This window comes from Corvus kubaryi, unplaced genomic scaffold (genome assembly GCF_017639235.1).
Source record: "Corvus kubaryi isolate FWS band 111438036 unplaced genomic scaffold, C.kubaryi_AGA036_p1.0 37387, whole genome shotgun sequence".
Classification (NCBI taxonomy): Eukaryota; Metazoa; Chordata; class Aves; order Passeriformes; family Corvidae; genus Corvus; species Corvus kubaryi.
In genome coordinates this window covers 2,979,585-2,999,641 of record NW_024581129.1, presented here as the reverse complement: position 1 = coordinate 2,999,641, position 20,057 = coordinate 2,979,585, and the positions used below count along the sequence as shown (strand labels likewise).

General features: G+C 41.7%; 1 long non-coding RNA gene across 1 annotated transcript in view; it reads left to right on the top strand.

Moving 5' to 3' along the window:
- LOC121668980 overlaps window positions 1-20,057 on the top strand; it is a 150,472-nt gene that overhangs the window by 58,202 nt on the left and 72,213 nt on the right. Inside the window, exon 3 of the long non-coding RNA XR_006017583.1 lies at window positions 17,029-17,119. This is a non-coding gene — a long non-coding RNA (uncharacterized LOC121668980). The remainder of the gene's footprint in view (window positions 1-17,028; window positions 17,120-20,057) is intronic.

Sequence of the window (20,057 nt, the reverse complement as noted above, 5' to 3'; positions counted from 1 at the left end):
TGCACACATGCTTTTCCATAATACCAGAAAAACAAACAGGATGTTAGAAATTTGTACCATTCCTATGAGCCTCAGCATACCTCGGGACACAGCAGTATTCTCCCTTTCTTTTGTTGCTTATTTACGGTGTTTTATACTCAAGGATCTGAATGCTGAATCTTTTTTACACAGTCTACCACTAATAAGATAATTTTTTAAGCAGAAAGGAGAGAAAGAATGTGGGAGAGAACTCCTGCCAGTAAGTGTGCTTATGCAGATGGTCTAAATTTTTGGCGAAAGAAAGTTTTCCTATTTTAAGGTGAACTGTTGAACCCTGAGAGCCAAGTCTGTCAGCACGAGCAGCACACGTGTTTGCTTTATGGTTGAGTGTCCAACTGGGAGCAAGTGAGACAGTTGTGGGACTGAGATCTCAGTCTGAGAACAGTTAAGGATACAAGGAGAAGACTGAGGGCTCTGCCTTGTATCCCCTCTGTCCTTTGACCCTGGACTGAGGGCTGACACTGCTTCAGCTGCACAAGTGACAAAGGGAGCAGGTCAGTCCTGCCAGGCACTTTTGTCCAGTCCCTCCTGTTGAATTAAATTGTTGCTGCTTTCAGCTCATGCTGGCAGTGCAAGTGCTGAGCCCAAGAAGCAGATGTGCTGCCAGTTTTCCAGCTCCTGTAGGAAAGCTCTTTGGAGCCACCACTGCTGCCTCCAGGAGGGCTGGCAGCCAGCTCTCAGGTGTGATCAGTGATGGGTGTCACAGCCCAGCTGCCACTGCAGGGCTGGCAAAGACAGGGCTAAACCTGCTGGGCCTGGGGATGCCTGGGTTTGTCCAGCACAAAGCTGCTCTGGCCCAGCAGCCTGTGATCACAGTGTTGAGGTGCAGTTGTGGTGGCTGAGCCTTGCTGAGAGCCTGGGATTCACAGCCTGAGCTGAGCACAGTGTCAAGGGGTTTACAAGAAGGGTTTGGTGCTCTGCCTGCAGAGCATGTAGACCAAACAATTTTTCTTATGTGTAATGTTTTCACACAGTCCTGTTCATCAGCATCTCAGGATTGTGCTTATTTCTCTTCCCTTGGTTTTCTTATTAAAACCATGCTCGAGAATATAATTACTCACCCCCATTTTGCAAATGTTTTTCTGATCATTCTCTTGAGCAAGTCAAAGCCCAAAGAAATCATCATTATTAACCATCCAATTGATCTGTTCAGTGTCAACATGGCTGTGTTAGCCTGGGGACTGCAACTAAGAACAGAAAAAAATCCCCAAGCCAAAAGGCTTTTATTCCTCACAGAAAACATCTGGCGCTTTGGGCTGATCTATTGAGATGGAGGCAGGCTCTACTCACATAGACTGTTGCCTCAACTGGAGATAAATTATACTCTTGCAGAAAGACTTTTAATTAAAAGGTGATGGAAAATTTTACTTGTGAAGTCCAAAGTGACTCCTATAGCCTAATAAAGCACACTCACTACTAAAACTTAACAGATTGTCTGTAACATTTAAATCTCTGTTTTAAAAAAAAACCACTAGCAGTACAACTGTTTAATCAAAAGTATTTTTTAACACCACGTTCACTTCTGGAAATATTGATTAGTGCCTCAATTCTTACAAAAGGGCAGAACAAAAATGTGGAGATAAACACTGTTAATGTTTCGTCTGTTATTTCTACTGAAGTATGCAAACCATGAGCTTGGCAGGCAGCAGGCTGGTGGGAACACTCACATTACTCACAGCCAGAGAAGCTGAGCCCCACTGAAGCCAGGGCTTTGAATTATAGGAGGTGACTCTTCGTAATTTCTGTGGTGGTGCTGTTTTCCTTCCCCTGGCAGTGTATTTAAAGACAGTTAAGGCTAAGTGTGCTGGTACTCTGACCCCGAATATGGAGTGAAAATATGTTAAATCTGCCCCGATTTAGTAGAAAAGCAGTGCTTCACACGTTTATGGCAAGCACCATGCTCTGAGTTGGTGATTATCTGAAGGGAAAAATGTTACACTAGCTTTGACTTCCAGCCATGTGAGAAACTGCCCCTGTTTACAGCAGGTGAAAATGGGTCAAACTCGAAGATTCAAATGTTTTTGAAAACACAGCTTAGAAGTATTAATTTTTCTGCGGTGTTCCTTCCGTTTGGATCCAACCAGACCCAACTGGCTCAAACTGGTTTAAAGCAGCTAGAACCAGATCCAACCATTTCCAACCAGTTCAGTTCCCCAGATCTTCACCATTTCCCAGGTTAAAGTCTTTTTCATTTCACGTGTTCCTTCAGTCCAGATAACATCAGTTCTAGCAGCTTTGAGAGGTATCAGAGGTACAGTTCAGGGTAGCTGGATCTGAAATATTTGCCAGGAGTATTCTTCAGGTGCTATGGTCCATGTCCTGACAAATCAGCACTGGATTAACTCCGTGTACTTGCATAACAAACAGCTCATCCAGAAAAAATACTCTCGCCATAAATTACCGCGTGTGCATTTGAGCACCGTGCTTGCTCTCCTGATTAACTGCTCGTGTCCATTTCGGACTGCACTGTCCTTGTTTCAATTCTTCCATCTCCCTTTCCACTGAAAATTAGAGCACTTGGTGGAGCTCTCTTTTGTGTGCCAGTTTTGGCCCAAGGCTCTGTGACTGATGGGAGCCAGTGCTCAGATGAGCTGTCTAACCCCACTGAACTAAAGACACACCACTGAAATTCCTCCCACTTCAGCTGGAATATCGTAGTAAAAAACAGCATTGCACCTATGAGAGCACAGCCCGGTTAGAACTCCTGAGTCCCTTTGGGATTCTCCCAAAGAAATGTGCTGTTCTTTACAGCTGTACTGGCTGGAGCAGCCCCAAAGGATGCTGAAGGTACAAGTAACAGCTACCAGGAGCTGAGTGCTGGATGTGCTCTCTCAGGGTTTTTGAACACACCAAGAACATTTAGTTGTATTTTCAGTTAATAGTCAGGATTTTCTTTGACTTCAGAGTATGAATCCCATTAGATTTCCTTGGGAAAGGAATGGGTTCTCTCAGGCAACATCAACTTTTTCAGTGTGTGCTTGGTGTGGAGTCTCCATCCAGCTCCCGAGTGGTTTTTGAGTGACCCTCTTGAATAGATCAGTCATTCACACACTCCTTCAGATGCTGGTCCTTAAAACCCTCCCTGCAGCAGCTGCAGCAGAGCTTCTCAACATCATGGAATATTGCAGATGATTTGGGATTTTCATAGTGTCCTGGCTTGTGTTATCCACAGTGTGGCCAGCAGGACAAGGGCAGTGACCACCCCCTGTACTGGGCCCTGGTGAGGCCGTGCCTCAAATCCTGGGTTCAGTTTTTACATTCATTGAATGTGGCAAAGCAACCTCAAACCAAAACGGTTTGGATTTCTCTAAGGATGAAGGGGTGATGGCTACAGGCCAGCAAAGTAAAGGTCTTTACTTGACTTCAGTGGGGCTACTCCATTGTTTGAAGTACAGGAATTACCAAATCCCAGACACTAAAGCTCATGGTTTGAGCTTGCTCTGCTGTCAGAGGAGCCCAGCGGCCTTTTTTGGTTTCTGTCTAAATGCCTTGTGTCCAACTGGAAACATCTCCTGCAACTGCAGGTCTGCCTTACCCCACAGCAGCCACACTGATCTCTGCCAAACTGTTCCTCTCTGCAATTTTGTCTTTCTTTTGCATGTACAAATACGAAACAAGATTAAACCAGTAAAGTCATTTTTATGTGACCTAATGCAGTTTCCATAGAGGCACTTATGCTCTTTCCTCCCTCACACCATATGAGTTCCTAATGAGACATTAATTGCTTATGCAAATTTAGAGTAGTAGACAATGAGTGTCGTTGTACCAAGAGTTTAAGGGCCATATAACTGCTCTGGATGTTCGCATAATTCCCATTAACATTAATTGGAGTTGCGTGCAGATTAGAGCCTGGTATCTTCAAAAGTTATAAAATAAACCACTGAATATTAATAGGGTAACTTGTAGCTATGTATCTTTCTTATAAGCACTTTGGATTTTATACTGTTTGCTAGCGAGTCATCTACTGTTAAAATGCTCCAGATGGCATTGGAAGTAGTTCAAAATACAAAAGAATTATTTTCACTTAATATGTCAGGAATGTGAAACTTTACCCCACATGGTTAGAAATAGACTAGAGGGACCATATATTTTAACCCCTTGAAAACTTCTGTGGATTGTTTTAAACTTTGCTGGTAAAGTGGAGACAGGGAGAGGAACGAAAGTTGCATTTCTAAAAGTAACTCATGGAGATGTTGAAAGGAATTAATTCAGCCACTGTCGTCAGGGTCTGCTGATGAGGAACTGTGAGAACAGTGACTAAAACTCTTTGACCAACCAGCTATTTGACACATATGCTGGTAGCTCCAAGGCTATCTCGGTTGTCTGCCTTAATAACATCTCTGCTCTCATTTCCATCTCTCCCTGCTCTTGCTGCTCCCATGTCATTTTATTTAACACATTTCTCACAGCCCACTTCCCAGGCAGCTCCGTGCATCCTTGTCCAGAAGAGCAATAATGCCTCTGCTTGGAGCTCGTTTTTGCCATGACAGATTGATAGACAATCCATGTTCATTCCCTGCTGAGAAGCCTCATTTGGCCTGTTTAATGCCAGATCTTTTTAGGGTGAGCACTGGGAGCCCTTTGCCCCGCTCTGCTGAGTGCTAACTCGGTGTGCCTTTCCCCGCCCGTGGAACCGCCAGGGTCGATGAATTCAGCAAGCGAGGCGCAAGCTCTCGTGAATTTATGAACGCCTGTGTGTTTTATAACAACTCTGGCCACCTGGGAGATTTTTCAGTTGTCACAGGATCATGATGATGGAAATCCAGAGCTGGGGCTGTGGCAGTGCTGCTCCCACATCTCTTGTTACCAGCAGCCGTGACTGGCACCTCGCGCTCGCTCACCTGTGCAGAGCTCCTGCCACCCTCCCCAGTCCCCACCGCCTGTCACAGCCATTCCGGTCCACTTGCAACTGCTCTGCCTGAATTCCAGCCCCTGGTTAGCCCCTGGGATGCTGTAATTTCAGGAACAGATGTGTCACTGGGCACCTGAGATGTTCATGAGGTCAATTAAAATGACCCGCGAGACTAAAGGAGTTAAATAGAAAGTTTAGCAACCTTCTATTTGATTAGCTATAATTGTCTGCAAACAATGCATAATATTATTGTAGAGTTTTTATTATCAGTTAAATTACTAGAGGAGCTTAAATTTTGCTCAAAGGAAAGTGCTTGGCAGCAGAATCTAAACATCTCACCTATAGTGGTGCTTTCATTTAGAACAGCAAAATAGTGGATTTGCCTCATGTTTCAATGCAGCTGAGAGTTCTTAGAGCAGGAAGATATGGCCATTAACTGCTATTTTCTTAATAATAGCACCCCATTGTTAAGCAAAATGCTTACCCCAGTTGCATTCAAAGCACTAGAAATCCAAAGTTAAGGCAGCATAAAATGGGTTCTCATTGCATTCAGATGGTAATGTATGGCAATTCTTTTTGCACTCCTAGCATGTACTTAGTATGTTAAATGAGGTGAAATAGGAAAGGGGAAATAAAAAAAGTTATCAGAGGAAATAATAGTGCTCTCCATGGTGCTCCTTGGACAGTATCAAACAAAGGAAGGGTGAGAAGCTCTGATGTGATGAATGAGTCTGTGGTATTAAGGCAGAGAAATGCATTTTATGGACAAATATACATATAATATTAAATTAATAGTAATAATAGCAATATTGGGGATTTTTTCAGTTGCATTTTGTGAGCAGTAGCTGATGAAGCTGTAAAGGTTTGGACTGCTGTTCTGTGGGGACAACTTGCTCTGAGACTGTCAGACTGTCCGCAGTTATTTGCTTTCTTGTAGTTTTAAGTGAAGAAAGCTGGCAGGACAAGGAAATGTTTCTATTCCTAAGTACATCAAAGCAAACCTTTCTCTTGCTAAACATCTGAGACATCTTTCCTTTCTAATGCAGTTACATGGAATGATGGGAGAAAAGCAAATTGGAGGGGGGAACAAAATTTAGCATTCACTCAAAGGAGAACATTGCAGCAACTTGGGTAATGACAAAACAGCCCTACAAGGTGCCAGCTCTAGAGGAGCTGCACGGTGGAGTTCTATTAAAAGGAAAAGAAAAATGAGGAGTTTGTCCTGGATCTATGAAAACTCATTCATCAGGGAGAGGATTAAGCCAAACGACTCACAAACATCATGCAAGTGCTTAGAACATGCTGTAACCACTGCCAGTAAGTCATTTCAAAGACTTCATCTGTTCAGTCCTGGGGTTACCTTGGTGCCACACGAGCCCGATGCCTCCCTGCTGTTTGATCACCAGGATTTTCCATCAGAAGTGACAACTCCAGGCAGGGAGGAGATAAGAACTGAGAGTCGTTTAAAAGAAGAGGATCACAGTGTTTTTAACTCCCCTCCTGCTCCGATGCTGTGGGTCTCTCAGTTAGCAGAGAGGTGGGGCAGCAACCCAGTCACCGAGGAACTGAGTGCCAGTTTCTGCATTTGTCCTTCCTATTCCCAACCCAAAAGAGTCCCTTCCATTCTCCTGGCAATTTGTGATGCCTTTGTAATGTGGGTTTCCTTGCCACAGGCCGTCTATTGCAGGTTCCACAGGCACACCTTGATTTTTCTTAGTGAACGCTTTAGGTGTCCCCTCCCCTTTTCCAGATTTCAACCTGGGGGAAATCACCCCACGTGCACAGACTTTTCCTAACCCAGCAAGACTTAAAGGGCTTTGTGCTGACTTCTCACATCTCTTGCTTGTCTCTTTCCATCTCCTAAAAACATTTGATCTCTGACAGCAGGTTTCACCAGGATTTAGCTTCCCATGCTTTTAATATTTTAAGAATGAGAGGGGAAGTAAATTTTATATTTTTAATACAATAAGTGTAGAAAATGGGTAAAATGGGATCACTATTGAGAGCAGTAATTAAAATGTTGAGGATAAATGACTGTGCTTTGATTGACGTTATTCACAGCTTTAAAGGTCAGATTGCAACAAATATATGGGATGAGTATTAAAATAAAAGATACTTTTAATGGCACTGGTGAGAGATTACTGCTGTTCTTCTTATTATTAGTTTCCTGAAAAAGAACAGTATAAGCACTTAATCTCCAGGGTTAAAAAAAAAAAAGAGAGAGAAATCCCGAACAGAGAGATGACACATCTGCAATTTAGTTTAATTAGTCTTGTGTTCTGCACCTGAAAGTGCACAAATTCATACTCTGCTTGCAAAGAAACAAGAGTTTTATTAGTAAACAAACAATCATTTCCCACTTTTTTCACTGCATGCTCTGCTTTTTTCCCCCGTTTCCCTCTGGAGCTGCAGGAGGCACTGCAGTGTGTGAGCAGCACATCCTATGGGATGCTTCATAAGCAGATTGCAAAGCTCTCCCTGTTAGAGGAGCAGAGGGAGGTGTTGTACCTCAGGAGATTTTACAGATGGTGATGGGCTTTGGGGGAGAGCACAGGCTGAGAGTGAAAGAGCTTGAGACACCTCCAGAAAACTCATCACAGTGTAGACTTGTTCTCTTCCCATGCTGGCAAGATCAGCCCCTTCCCCTCTTTTTTTGTCCTTCCAAAGTGTGCCACGAGTGTGACCCTCTGTAAAGCCTCTTTCATTATACCTCAGTCTCCCCAAAATCCAGACATGTTCCTGGCTGGCCCCAGCTCTGCCTAAGGCAGATCCCTCCTTCCAGGGGAGCAGTCTCCTGCAGATATTCAGGGTTCTGTGGGTAGCAGTGCTCTACATTACAGTGCCACTGAGAGCCACCTGCAACTGAACTGCAATTTCCTCACCCTGCAGCCTCCTGTCTCAGCTTTATACCTCTCCCAAGGCTCAGGAAATTCATTTATTTCACTTTTGGGACAGATAAGCATTCCATTAGTGCTTACTCTGACCTTTGCACACAGCAAGGTATTTGCTTTTCCTAATTCTAGCATCATTAACAGTGCCTAAGTTTTCAAATCTTCTTACACCAAAAAGCAGTAATGGTTATCTGCTATACTTGCTTAATGAGTCATAAAATGAAATGGCAGATGATTTGTTCTGCATACAATTAATCCAATAGTTAAGTAATGGCCAAGACTGCTGAAAAAGGACAATAAATCCAGTAACCCTGACAACTTCTCAAACTATTGGCTTTACTGATCACAATCAATTAGATTTTTTCCACCCTACTTAAAGTAAAAAGGGGAAAAGTTTTAGCTTTTTTGTATCCTTTATGAAGTTTCAATAGCAATTAGGCTTGTCTATGCAATTCTGAGAAGTGCTGGCTGTGTTGATCTTTGTTTGTTTTAATCATGTTAAAAGGGTTAAGCTGCATACTCCAAGAGCACAAAGTGGAGCTCTGAATGCAGCAGAGTGCCTTTATCCCACTAATGAAAAGAAATTGCTGGACAAGATTAGGTGCAGGCAGGCACTCTAGTCTCTTTGCTTGATTGTGTCTAACAGGAGCTCCTACAAGCAATAAACACCAATCACAGTGAGAAAAGCAAAATCAATTAGTTTGGCAAACTATTACTAGTGATAAATAATAGTATTCCTAAAACTGATCCCAAATTCTCATGAACTTCACTCATGGCACAGAATCCACTCGTGAATGGCGTTTTACAAGGGCAGGTGTTGATACTTCATTTTGCTGGCTGAAAAGAAAACTTGTGTCCTCCTCACCCCAATCCCATCCCTTGCTTCTCCAAAATCGTCATTAAAATGTGCATACTTGCAAGGCTGGTGGAAATTTATTAAGCTGATGAATACATAAATAAACAAACAGCAGGCAAAAATGGGTTCCTCTTGTCTGGTGATGCTTTATTGCTGCTTTTATTTTAACTGATTGAATTTAAGGAATGTTTCATTGTATACCACATACAAATGACAATTTGATTCAGGCTCTAATTGTGTAAGTCTCACTAGCTGTGTAAATATTTTAAGGTTTAAAAGTTACATTTTTCATAACTGTGTCAGAAGAATTAGATTCAAACATTGCTCAATATTGCAACAATGCAGGCTGTATAAAGGGAAACTAATAGACCACATTTGTTCTCTGGAGAAGAGCAGTTGCTGTGAAGGCAGATAGTTATTTCTGAGAGAGGATTTTTAATAACTAAAGTGTATGAAATATTGCTGTGTGCTTCAACATTACTCCTCCTCCATGCTGTATGTGCTTTTACTATCATAGAATTTCTACGTGTTCCTCTCAGTCTCTAATCCTGCACCCTGATTTTTTAATTGTCTCTATCAGACTGGTCTCTTCCTTCAGCCCATGCTACACCACCCTCTCTCTTGGCACTTTTAAACCTTGTTCACAAGCCTCTTGCAAAACTCTAAACACAATTTTGCCCCCTATTTCTGCCCATTTTGCCCTCTGCTCTCCAGCCCTTGCAGCTGGGGAGGCAGCTGAGTGTACAGGGTCCAGCACACGAATCTCTGCCCTGCTCTGCCACATGTTTGTGAAGAAGTGGGAAATGGAGGGAAATAGTGGTTTATAGTGAGTTGTCACTTCATCACATCTTTGGGTACATAAACGCTGGCTGATTTCTTCCCTTGGACTTTTCCTAAGGCGTAGGAGTAGCTCTCAAGCAAACAATTTTATGTGTGACCTTGGACAAACCACTTAATTTTTTCAATAATTAATCTCTATATTTGCACAATGTGCTATGTTATCTGTTTCAGTCCCAATACCATGTAAAGGATTGGTTTTGGCTGTGTCTATTTTAGAACACTGCAGACATCACTGAATCCTCTAAGGCCCTCCTGTAACTTTGTGGGAATTTCAGCATCAGTGTATGTTCAGGAGATATTGTACAATATACCTCAAAAGTAGTGTTGGGAATGTAAGCAAAGACTGGGTGAAAAAGCATCAGCAAATTGTCAAGACTGGGAATGCTGAGGCAGAGAAATCAATCCATAGTTTGACACTTGGTTGATACAATTTACTGAAAGGATTTTTGATTCCTAGAAACAAGTATCAGAATAACATTGCACTACATTTTTTTCCCAGAAGCAGCTAATAATAATTTCCTTTATAGTTTTCATCAACTCCATTATTATTTTTTTCTCTATTTCTTTTGAATTAATCCAATTTTTTTGCAAATTAAAAATTTTTGCTGCAGCAAATGCCATATTTGTAAGATAGGGGATGCTCAACCCTGATAATAAGGCAACCTTCTAAAACCATCCAAATGAGAACAAAAAAATCTCACAACTTATCAATGAAAGCTGCAAATATGTGTCTTCATCTGGGGAATGTCTTGAGTGAGGTCTGTTTTTACACAGAGACCTTTAAACTCCATTTGGAACAGTAAGTGAGCTCATGTGGAATTGAAATCTCCCTCCAATTTCATTTATTCTTTCTGTGCTTGTGCAGCAATTTAAAGCTGCAGCAGTTTTCAGAGTGTTGTATGAGGTGTCCAAGAGGTAGAGCTGTTCCTGTGCACTCTTCCCCATTGTCAGCTGCAAAAGCCTTAAAAGTTAATGTCCACTGAAACTGCTCTGGTTTTACTGCCACCTAAATGTAATTTGTTCTGATTTATGCCCCTGTAAAATGGGTCAAGGCTGGTGAAAAATAAGGCCAATATATTAAGTTCTTGTAGAACAGTTTGTGGATGTAAACATTTGAGATCATGAGTGCCAGTGCATCTTATCACCAGGCAGATGTTGCTTATGCCAAATGAGAAATTGACACAAATCTTCCTACTGAGTGTAAATAAAACTGGATGTGTTTTGAGGGGAGAGCCAGCAAGAGGTGCTCAGTTTTGAATGCAGGTTACCCCGTGTATTTTTATTTTAAGAGAAGACTTATTCACAGCTGTCAATTTTTGAATCTCATTTATGCCTGGCTACATCAGGGCTCATTCTGTAGACAGCAGCCCCTGAAATTGTTGGACAGCTGAATGGAAGTGTCTCTGAGTCTTTCATCTTTCACACTTCAGACATGCTTTCAAGCCACCAACACTTTACATTTGCTTTTGCATATTACATTTTAAAAATACATCTTCTCCGGTAGTCCTATGAATGTATTTCAGCCAGGATATGGATAACTAGCTCCATTCCTAACTCAGACCATTTGAACTTGTCTTTTCCCCTCCTACTTCTTTTCCAGTGACTTAAGGCTAGATGATAAAGTTCGTCAGCAGAGTCTATATGGTGGTTTTTAAGATTTCTATTTTACCTGCATTTTTTCCATTTGAACAACTGCTTGGAGGAAATTTTTATTGAGAAATTGTCAGGGGCGATGCTGGCAGGAACAGAAAGCTGGTGATTGCCCTTAGGAGAACATGGATCACTGAACTCTGAATAATATTTGCAGTAGGGTTTGTTTTCACATCTTCAGAGTCTGAAGTGCTCAATTCATCCTGCAAAGCCACAAGGCTCACACAGGGTCTGGCACAAACCGGGAAGATGGTATCACCTTGTTTCATCTTGGGGTTAGCGTGAGAGGCTGGGGTGCAGAGGACCTGGTGGGAGTCAGAAGATTGAGCAGAGGCCTGCAGTTGTCTCCTTTCCTTTCTCAAGGGGCTGCTGGGCTGTGTTCCATGTGAGGGTGGTGTTTCCATCAGCTGCAGCTGGAATGCAAGACGTGGTTTTTGATATAGCGATGCCTGCAGGACAGGGGTGATGCCTGACGGTGGCATGGGAAAGCAGCACAGACTTTGTCTTTTGGAAGACGTGGATTGCTGTGGTATAATAAATGTTTTTCCACTCTGGAGTATGCAGAGGAGTTGCCAAAGAGGAAGATCCATGAGCTACTGGCTCCTGTTCAGATGGGGCTTTCAATTTCTGTTGCTCTTTATGCTGAGCTGCATTTTCCAGTACTGCAAGTTACTGCATGTCCTGCCTCCCTCGCTTCTGAACTTAAATATTTCCAGCAGCTGTTCCAGCTCTGCTCCCACAAGTGTTGGCTCTGCCCTGAGCACAGGAGCCCCCCAGGTTTTCCACATGCAGGAGGCAAAAACAACAAGACAATCTGTTGACCCGTCTTCCATCATTTAATAGAAATAATCAGAGAGGCAATCAAATACACCAGAGATTTTGCATCTCTGCTCATTTTTCCTTCTTCAGGTCCAACCCCACACCTCCCCACTGAGGAATTCATAACTGGATAAATAAACATTCAAATCTCCTACTTATGTTTTTAATTACCTCACAGATTAGGCCAACCCTGTCCTTATTGACCTGGTCTGTTGTCTTTAAGTGCTTCAGGACTCGCTTTGCTGGATTTATTCAGGCAGTCCCTGGAGAACCTCTTTTGAAATCTGGATTTGCATAATGGATGGGAAATATTGCGTGTCTCCTGTAAAAGATCAGGAAGTTTGTCACAAGCCCAGCTACTGCACATTTTAAAAGGTTATAAAGCTGCTAGGTGTGTGATAAATGCTGGTAGAAACACTGGCTTTGCTGCAGCATGAGGGAAATTCTTCCCTGGAGGAATTTTTACAGGGTTCCCAAAGCTGTGCAGCAACTTCCCAGCAAATATTATTGTGAAACAATTGCTTGGGGATTGAGTTGTGTTTTGTCAGCTGGGAATTTATCTTTTAATGTTGAACTGCAACCAGCAGTCAACACTGACACCTGATACAGCTACTTTATGTGTCTATCATGAGACATAAGCAATCCACATCTTTCCTCTCTTCCTTTTTAAAGGTCATTTTCTTTGCTTTTCCTCCAGCAGACTGTCCCATGACCCACTGAAAAACCTGAGACAGGGAGCTCTAAATTGCTTGGATGGGTCTTCATTGGAGGTTTCTCTCCAGGACCAGAGGTCTCCTCTCGGTCCTGGCAGTAAGCAGTGACCTCACCACAACTGGAGTGCACAAGCAGGGAACACTGTGGTGTCTTTAAAAACTCTTTCTTGTGAGACAGATAAACATAAAAGTGCTTTTTATGACTCTGAGGTTCCTGGTTAGGTTGTCTGGGGCTGGACCTAGATGGAGAACACAAAAAGGGATCTCCAGCCCAGTTCAGTGTAGCAGTGCCCTGATTTGGGCTGAGCCCTGGGGAGGTTGAACGTCAGGTGGCCACTCCTTTGAGAGGGAGCGAATATTGGAGGGGTCTTCCTTTTGGGGATCCTTTCAGTGAGAAAGCTGAGCAAGGCACCATGTGGGCAGCCACTGTCAGAAAGCAACCAAAAATATGTGCAAAGAGATTATTTTCTTCATTGCTCAGATGGCAGTAGAGCCTCAGGATGACTCAGAGACATCCCAAGGAAAGCAGAGCCTAACTAGAGAGGTTCTAGGATCAGCAGCACCGGTGGCTCTCAATTACAAGGGGATCCTCTTGTAAGATAACCATATAAAGGTATGATTTTAGGAGTTTCTTTCATCTTTTCTGCTGGAGGCCCTTGTTTGAGCAGCTGTGAGATGTTGCAAGGCTGCAGCACTGAGTGGAGAGGTTTCAATAAGGATTTGCAGTCCGGAGCTAACTGCAGTCCCCGAGTTGGATTGTTTCTGTGCCCACATGGCTATATTCTTTGAACTGTGCAATTTTCAAATTCTTACCTGCACAGTAATGGGAGAGCGTGGGACAGAGCTCATGCTCTGTGTTGATGGCAGGAGACAAGGGAAATTGTAGCTTTCACTGTTTGTGCTCCTGACTTTGTCCTTTTTGAGAAGAACAGAAGCACTGATGTTGCAGACAAACATTTCTCTCTAAATTAGGTGCTGGTAAGGTGCTGAAAAATTAACTTTGCGTTCTTCCAAGCCCTCCTGTTAAAAGACCTATACAATATAATTTTCTTTTCTCTCTGTTCCTTCCATGCACTTTCAGTTAAGCAGCTTGAATATTCATAGATTTGGATGAGCAGAAAAGAAGCTTGTTTCTTTCCACATAAAAATGAAAGGGGAAATTACAACATACTTTCCATGCTGCTGGTACACATTTCAGTTAAACAGCAATGGTATATATGCCTGATTACTTTCCTGTGGAATAATTCTCATGAAATCGTTGATATTAAAATTCAATATACCGTTTTGACTAAGCATCACTGGGGATAGCACAATCTCTCATTATTTCCTTTTCAGCACAGACGTAGCTCATAGTATGGGTATGCAGATTTTTAATGCAGCAATAGAATTGTGAAATTGAGCTATTTTTCAGCTATCACAGAATTTAGCAGGCCTGATGAATTGTGTCTTATAGCCACTTGATTTTCTCCCTGTTTTTTTAAAGGCCTGCCCTGTGCCAACTTTTGTTTGTTATGTCAAATAGGAGGCATAGGGAAGCATTCCCATGAAAAAGTGTGTCCACCAGCCCAAAGCTTTGATTTACAAATTTATTCTCTCAAACCACCTCAGCTATGGGGTAAACACTCTGCACTGAATGTCCTGCCTGGCATACAGAAGGCACGGGGCAAGGGGAAGATTTGTGTCTTTTCTTGTGGCTGATGGATTTGGGGACCCTCCCTTCCAGACTCCCAGACTCAGAAAGCTGGGCTGGCAGATGAGATTTGGGGTTTCAATTATCATCCCAGACTTTCCTATCTGGAGGTCACAGGGCCCAGCTGTGCACATCGTCTGCATCCCTCTGGAGGGTCCTGGACCAGAGGTGCAGCATCTCTGCACTGCTGGAAGGATGCAGCCCAGAAAAAGCAATGCATGAAACATCCAGCATCTCTGTGTCCTGAGACAGAAATCTCTACAGGGAAAGACGGGCAGCAGAGCTGGATTTCTGTTTTCCAGGATTTAGTGTGCCAGAGTAAATATGTAGCAATTCATAAAAATGCATTGCAGGTGCTTTTCTTTCCAGGTCAAATGTTGCATAATGCCACCACGTGTTGGAAGTATCTGTTTCCAAAATGTTATGTTTTGGTAACAAATATTGCAAAAAACAACATAAAAAAACAAACAAACAAACAAAAAAAAAAACCCAAAACAATCAGTTTGTCCCCTATAAATTTTATGGATTTTTGCAAAGGTTTGGAAAAATAAAACCTTTCCTAAAACAACAAAGAGCAACCTTAGACCATCAGATTTCATGGATTATTACCATGGTTTTAATGACAAGGGTTAACCAGTTTAGTAATCTGGGTCTGACAGCTTTTCAGAGTAAGTCTCTCAGTGCTTTTGGACTAAATGCTTTACTCAAATTTTGGGAAACCAAAAGATTGATTTTCTTTGCCTTTTGATTAAGAGAATGGGATTTGGACATGAAAATCCGATTAGATGAATGTGGGGGGTGGGAGGGAGATGGGGAGAGAAAGAGATGGATGGCACACGGCTCTGCTGCAAACAGACCTTACTCTGAAATCTGGACAACATCTCTGCTGGCTTTCAATTAATTGTGAAACAGCTGCTCCTCTCTCCCTGTGCACTCAGACAAAAGATCATGAAGTTTTAGACTTACCAGGTGATAGCACTGAAAACTCACGAAAAAAAAGAGAAAACTTGGAGCTGATGAAAATAAATAACAGGAGTCTTAAAAAGTGAGAGAAAGCAGTATTTTGTTATCTCCAGTATTTCTTGCAGTTAAGTATCTCGAATGATATTATGTGCTTTACTATCAATAAACCTTGCAGCAAACTCCATCTGTCTGTCATTCATAAAATGAGATGTTACCATTTCACAGAACCATAAACCACATAAAAGTCAAAGTATAAGGATCCAAACAATTTCTAAGTGAAAGACTCTTTGAAGCAGCTGCTTTCCTTTATTATTAGAGACAATTATACTGTCAAAACAGCAGAATATTAGCTTTTCACATGCCTGGTTCACCTGTTTATTGAGTGCTACCCAAGAGCAGACGTGCCAGATGCACCCTGCCAAGAGTGATGGGGAACAATAAGGCTCTCCACAAATCTGGAGATTGCTCTCTTTGTGCAGAGCAATCAACCATCTAATCCATCCAAGAGCTAGCAAGGACTTGGGAAAAATGTTTTAAAGGAGAAAAAACCTTGCAATGAACCCTTATGACTCTGTCCTTGCTTCGTAATTTCCTTCTACGTCCCAGCTGTGTGGTGCTGTCCTGGGGTGAAGGATGCTGGTTCTTTTTCTCAAAAAACTATAAAATTTGTGCTTATCTCTGCAAATTCCTGTTGAGCAAACCAAAAAGTAATCTGTTAGAAGCTGAGCTTCAGCCTAATGAGGGCTCGTGACAGTAAGTTCCATGTTTGTGTCTTGAAACAGCAATACAATAATTGCTATTTTTATATCCATAACCTAGATTTAGGAGCAAATGGACGAGAAACTTCCATTACTGAGATCTTTGTGACTCCATGGCAAAATGATCTTCTGGTGGAATTTCAGGGATTGTTTCACAGCAATACATTAAAAAGCAGCTGAAAAAGCTGATAAAAAAAAGCAGTTTTAGTAGATGAAAGACAAATGCATATTTGACAGAAAAATTCCAGTTTTTCATCTATCTTGTTACCTAGAATTTTTCACAAGGGAGACCTGAACATTGCTGTGCACTGTTCAATTAAAATCTACCAAGATTTACACTAAAAAATTATAATGATATTCCTCTTTAAGTATGTCTTCACAACTTTCTGTGGTTATTGAACTTGCAACATTATCTCTTATCCGGGGAATGCTAACCATGATAAACAAGGAAATAATCAGGGCCAAATGTGAATTTTGGCAGTTGTTTTGGATTTTCAACATTTGGTACGTTAGGGACGTGCACAGATCAAAATCCTGGAGGCTCTGTAAACATTGTAGCCCAGAAGCTCATATGTATTCTGAAGCTTTTATTTTCCTTTGTGACCACAACCTGGTTGGCAGTGATTAGTGGTTGTTATGATTTCATCTTGAAATACTAACTGCAGTTAAAAAAAAGAAGTAATAAATTCACATAGAGCAAAGTATGTTAACCAGTAATTGTTTAAAGTTAGCACTTCTCTTTGCAGCTCTAACTGAAATTGTCCTCTATAAATCCATATGAATGTATGTGTGTGCATGCATGTATCCTGGAATATGGGGAGGGGATCTGAGATTTGAGCCTGGCAGAGGGATGCTGTTGGGCCACTCGGTGTGACAGCTGAGCAGGTCACCAGTGAACTGCCTGAAAAAATATAAATAATTTACTGAAATCAGTGGTTTTGTTTTATGTCTGCTTAGGAAAGGGCTGAAGACATCTGGACCCTACTAGCAAGAACAGGCCACATGAAAATTGGTTTTAACACAAGAGAAAAATTACACAGCTCTTGTTGTAAGTACATAATTTTTCTGGTGTGGTTTGAAGTTGCCTCTGCACTCCTTTATAAAATGAGGATTAAGTTGTACTGTGTTAGCAAATGGCTTTTTCTCTGACCCATGCTGTATCTACTGGTGACACATGAAGTACTGATTCAGGTAGACTGGGATCAGTTATGACTGAGATTAAATATTTGTTTTCTTGGACTATGTGTTTCTTGAATGAGGAATGCGTGAAAGGACAAGAAAAGCAAATTCTCTTCTAAAGGGTAACACCATTACAAACTGGAAACTCATTAAAAAAAAAACAAAGCTCAGACCAAGCTGTTTTCAAAACAGTGAATTTAGAGTAGCTACTGAGGTATTATCACATTGAGAGAACCCAGGCTGTGCACTTTGTTTTCCCACATTTCTGAGCAGGGGTAAGAGCCAGTTTGTCTCAGACTTTCCTCAGGATGAACACAAGGATAACAGAGCCATCTGGGTCTCAGCAGCACCCAGTGATGGGTTGTTTGTGTGCTGCTCACAATTGTGACATCTTCTAGGCAGCATCTGGATCCCACTGGAAACTTATCTTCTTTTTGACTTATCTGGTAGCCTGTGTTATAAAGAGGGGGAAAAAAAGGCATGTACAAGAGTTGCATTTACACAAAGGCAGCACTGGAATTAGAGGGTTTTTTTAATTGTCATTTGGATGCAATGAGGAGGGTAGCTTATCTACAAGAAGTCAGCATTATTTTACTAAATCAGCTCTTAACTGATTGTGTCATGCAGTATTAGGTTCATTCTCCTCCTTTTCCCTTGGCATCTCTTATGCAAGTCAATAATCTGTCCTCTGATTGTTAAAAGACTGCAAATCACTACACTTCTGTTATTTACCAGTCATCTGAAACTCCCACCCACTGCTTATTCTCTTCTGTGTGTTTAACTCCCAACCACCCAGAGTATGTGTCAAAATAGGTTTTCAACGTATTCTTTGAACAGCAGCAATTAATTGCTGTGATTCTACACATTCCAGAAAAGCCCAGAAGGTATAAACTGAGACTTACTCACATTTGCTAGGTGTATGTAGCAGATTGTACTGACATCCTAGCAACACAGTTAATTGGATCTATTTCTTAAGTGATTCTCTCTATAGAACAAATATCTGAATTAGAGGAATGCCTCCTGGTTAATATGATGTGCTTCATATTTTCTGTGTTCAGTACTGCTATAACTAAAATTGTAATATTCAAGGTACTGTGATGCTGATAGAAGGGAAATGTGCACCCTCATCATGCAGTATGATATGGGCCTTTTAAAAGAAAAATCACCAAACCTGCTGATCCTACTGAGATCAGCGTGTGGCTTTTACCAGTCAATGTTTCTAGGTTATTCAGTTTATTAGATAAACTAATACTGCAGAATGGGGGAATAATTCTATTTACTGTCATTCAGACTGGCCAATTTTGCATAACACACACGTGTATGAGCTAACCGTGCCAGCCAGCAGCACACACATCTGAATCTTGGAAACTGTGTGATTTCCAGGTTCTGGGAAAATTTTGTAGCCATTTGCTTTGATTTCCAGAACCACTGACTGGCTCACTGAGAGCACAAACTGCAGTTGCTGAAACCACTGCCCAACTTCAGCTTTTTCCTGCCTTTAATCACTGGAAGGAGGTACATGGGAGAGACATTTAGATGATGAAAGGATCCTGTCTGTTGAATTGGCAGTATATTTAAACAGAAAGAAGGCAGAAAATTAGTTTTTCTCTGGTCTATTTGTTGTGTATTTTCTAAGAGATAGTGGCATTAAAGGAGCATTTGCCTGAAGGCCTCAGACAAGATCAGGGCTCCATTATGTTTGTCTCTGCAGGGGCCACAAAAGAGAAATATACTAATAGTAGTACTATTTTTTTTTATTATTATTATTATTATTATTATTCCTATTATTATCTTTCTCCCTAAAGATAAATAGTCCCACCAAAAGGGCAGGAAGAATAAAGTATATATGGAGATGGAAAAAACATCCTGTGGAGATGGTTTCAGGATAAGGAATGGAGATTATGGGATGGACACTTGGCCACCAGTTCAGCAGGACCATAAGAGCTGGGGAAGTTTGTGAGTGTGGCCAAGCTGGGCTTGGCTTGCAGGTCTGCACCAAGGAAATCATCTGGGGCTCTGCTCTGAGCCAGTACTAAATGAGATTTAGGCTTTTCCGTTCCAGACCTCCACTCTGGATTCACAGAGATGCTCTCCCCCTTTTCCAAATTCAGTAGCTGACACCTGACTTGGTGGGCTCCCAGAAGCAACCTGGTGTCTCCAAGGGTTGTGTGGATGTTTGGTGATGTCTCTGGAATGCTTTGTTCCCCTTGGTCTAAGCTTGGGGCTGGGGGCCCAGGTCTGCAGCCACCAGTCCTGGGAGTCCTCCAGAGGGTGGTTATGTGGGAGGACATTTCTCGTAAAAACTGCTCATTACCACTCTGTATCTAGAAAAAGACATTTTAATGGGCAACTGGCATTTTCTAGCAGTCAACTGCTCATCATAAAGTTCCTGATACACTTTGGGTTTGGGATTAACCTTCTTAATCAGGATGTCTTCTGTGTGATTCTGCAAAATGCTAACCTTCTGTTCCATTTTGGTTTTATAGTTCCACTGTAAACCTTTCCAAAAATCCTAAACAACAAAAGGCCAACAAAACAAAACAAAGCAGTCTTGTGCTGCTTTCATTTAAATATTTCTTAACCAAGCAGATTTCCAGTAAGTAGAATCCAGAATTATTTTGTTTTAGGAAAGCAAAACAAATCCATGAGATAAATAATCTCTCATTTTCTCTTCCATTTATTGTTTTTTTTAAGTGCTTGGGAGAAGTCTTAAGCCTTGTGCTTTCCCTACAATGGAAGGGAGTTCAACCATTTGGAGGAAATATGTTAAGCTGATGGCAATGAAATGTAATGACATTTGCATAAAC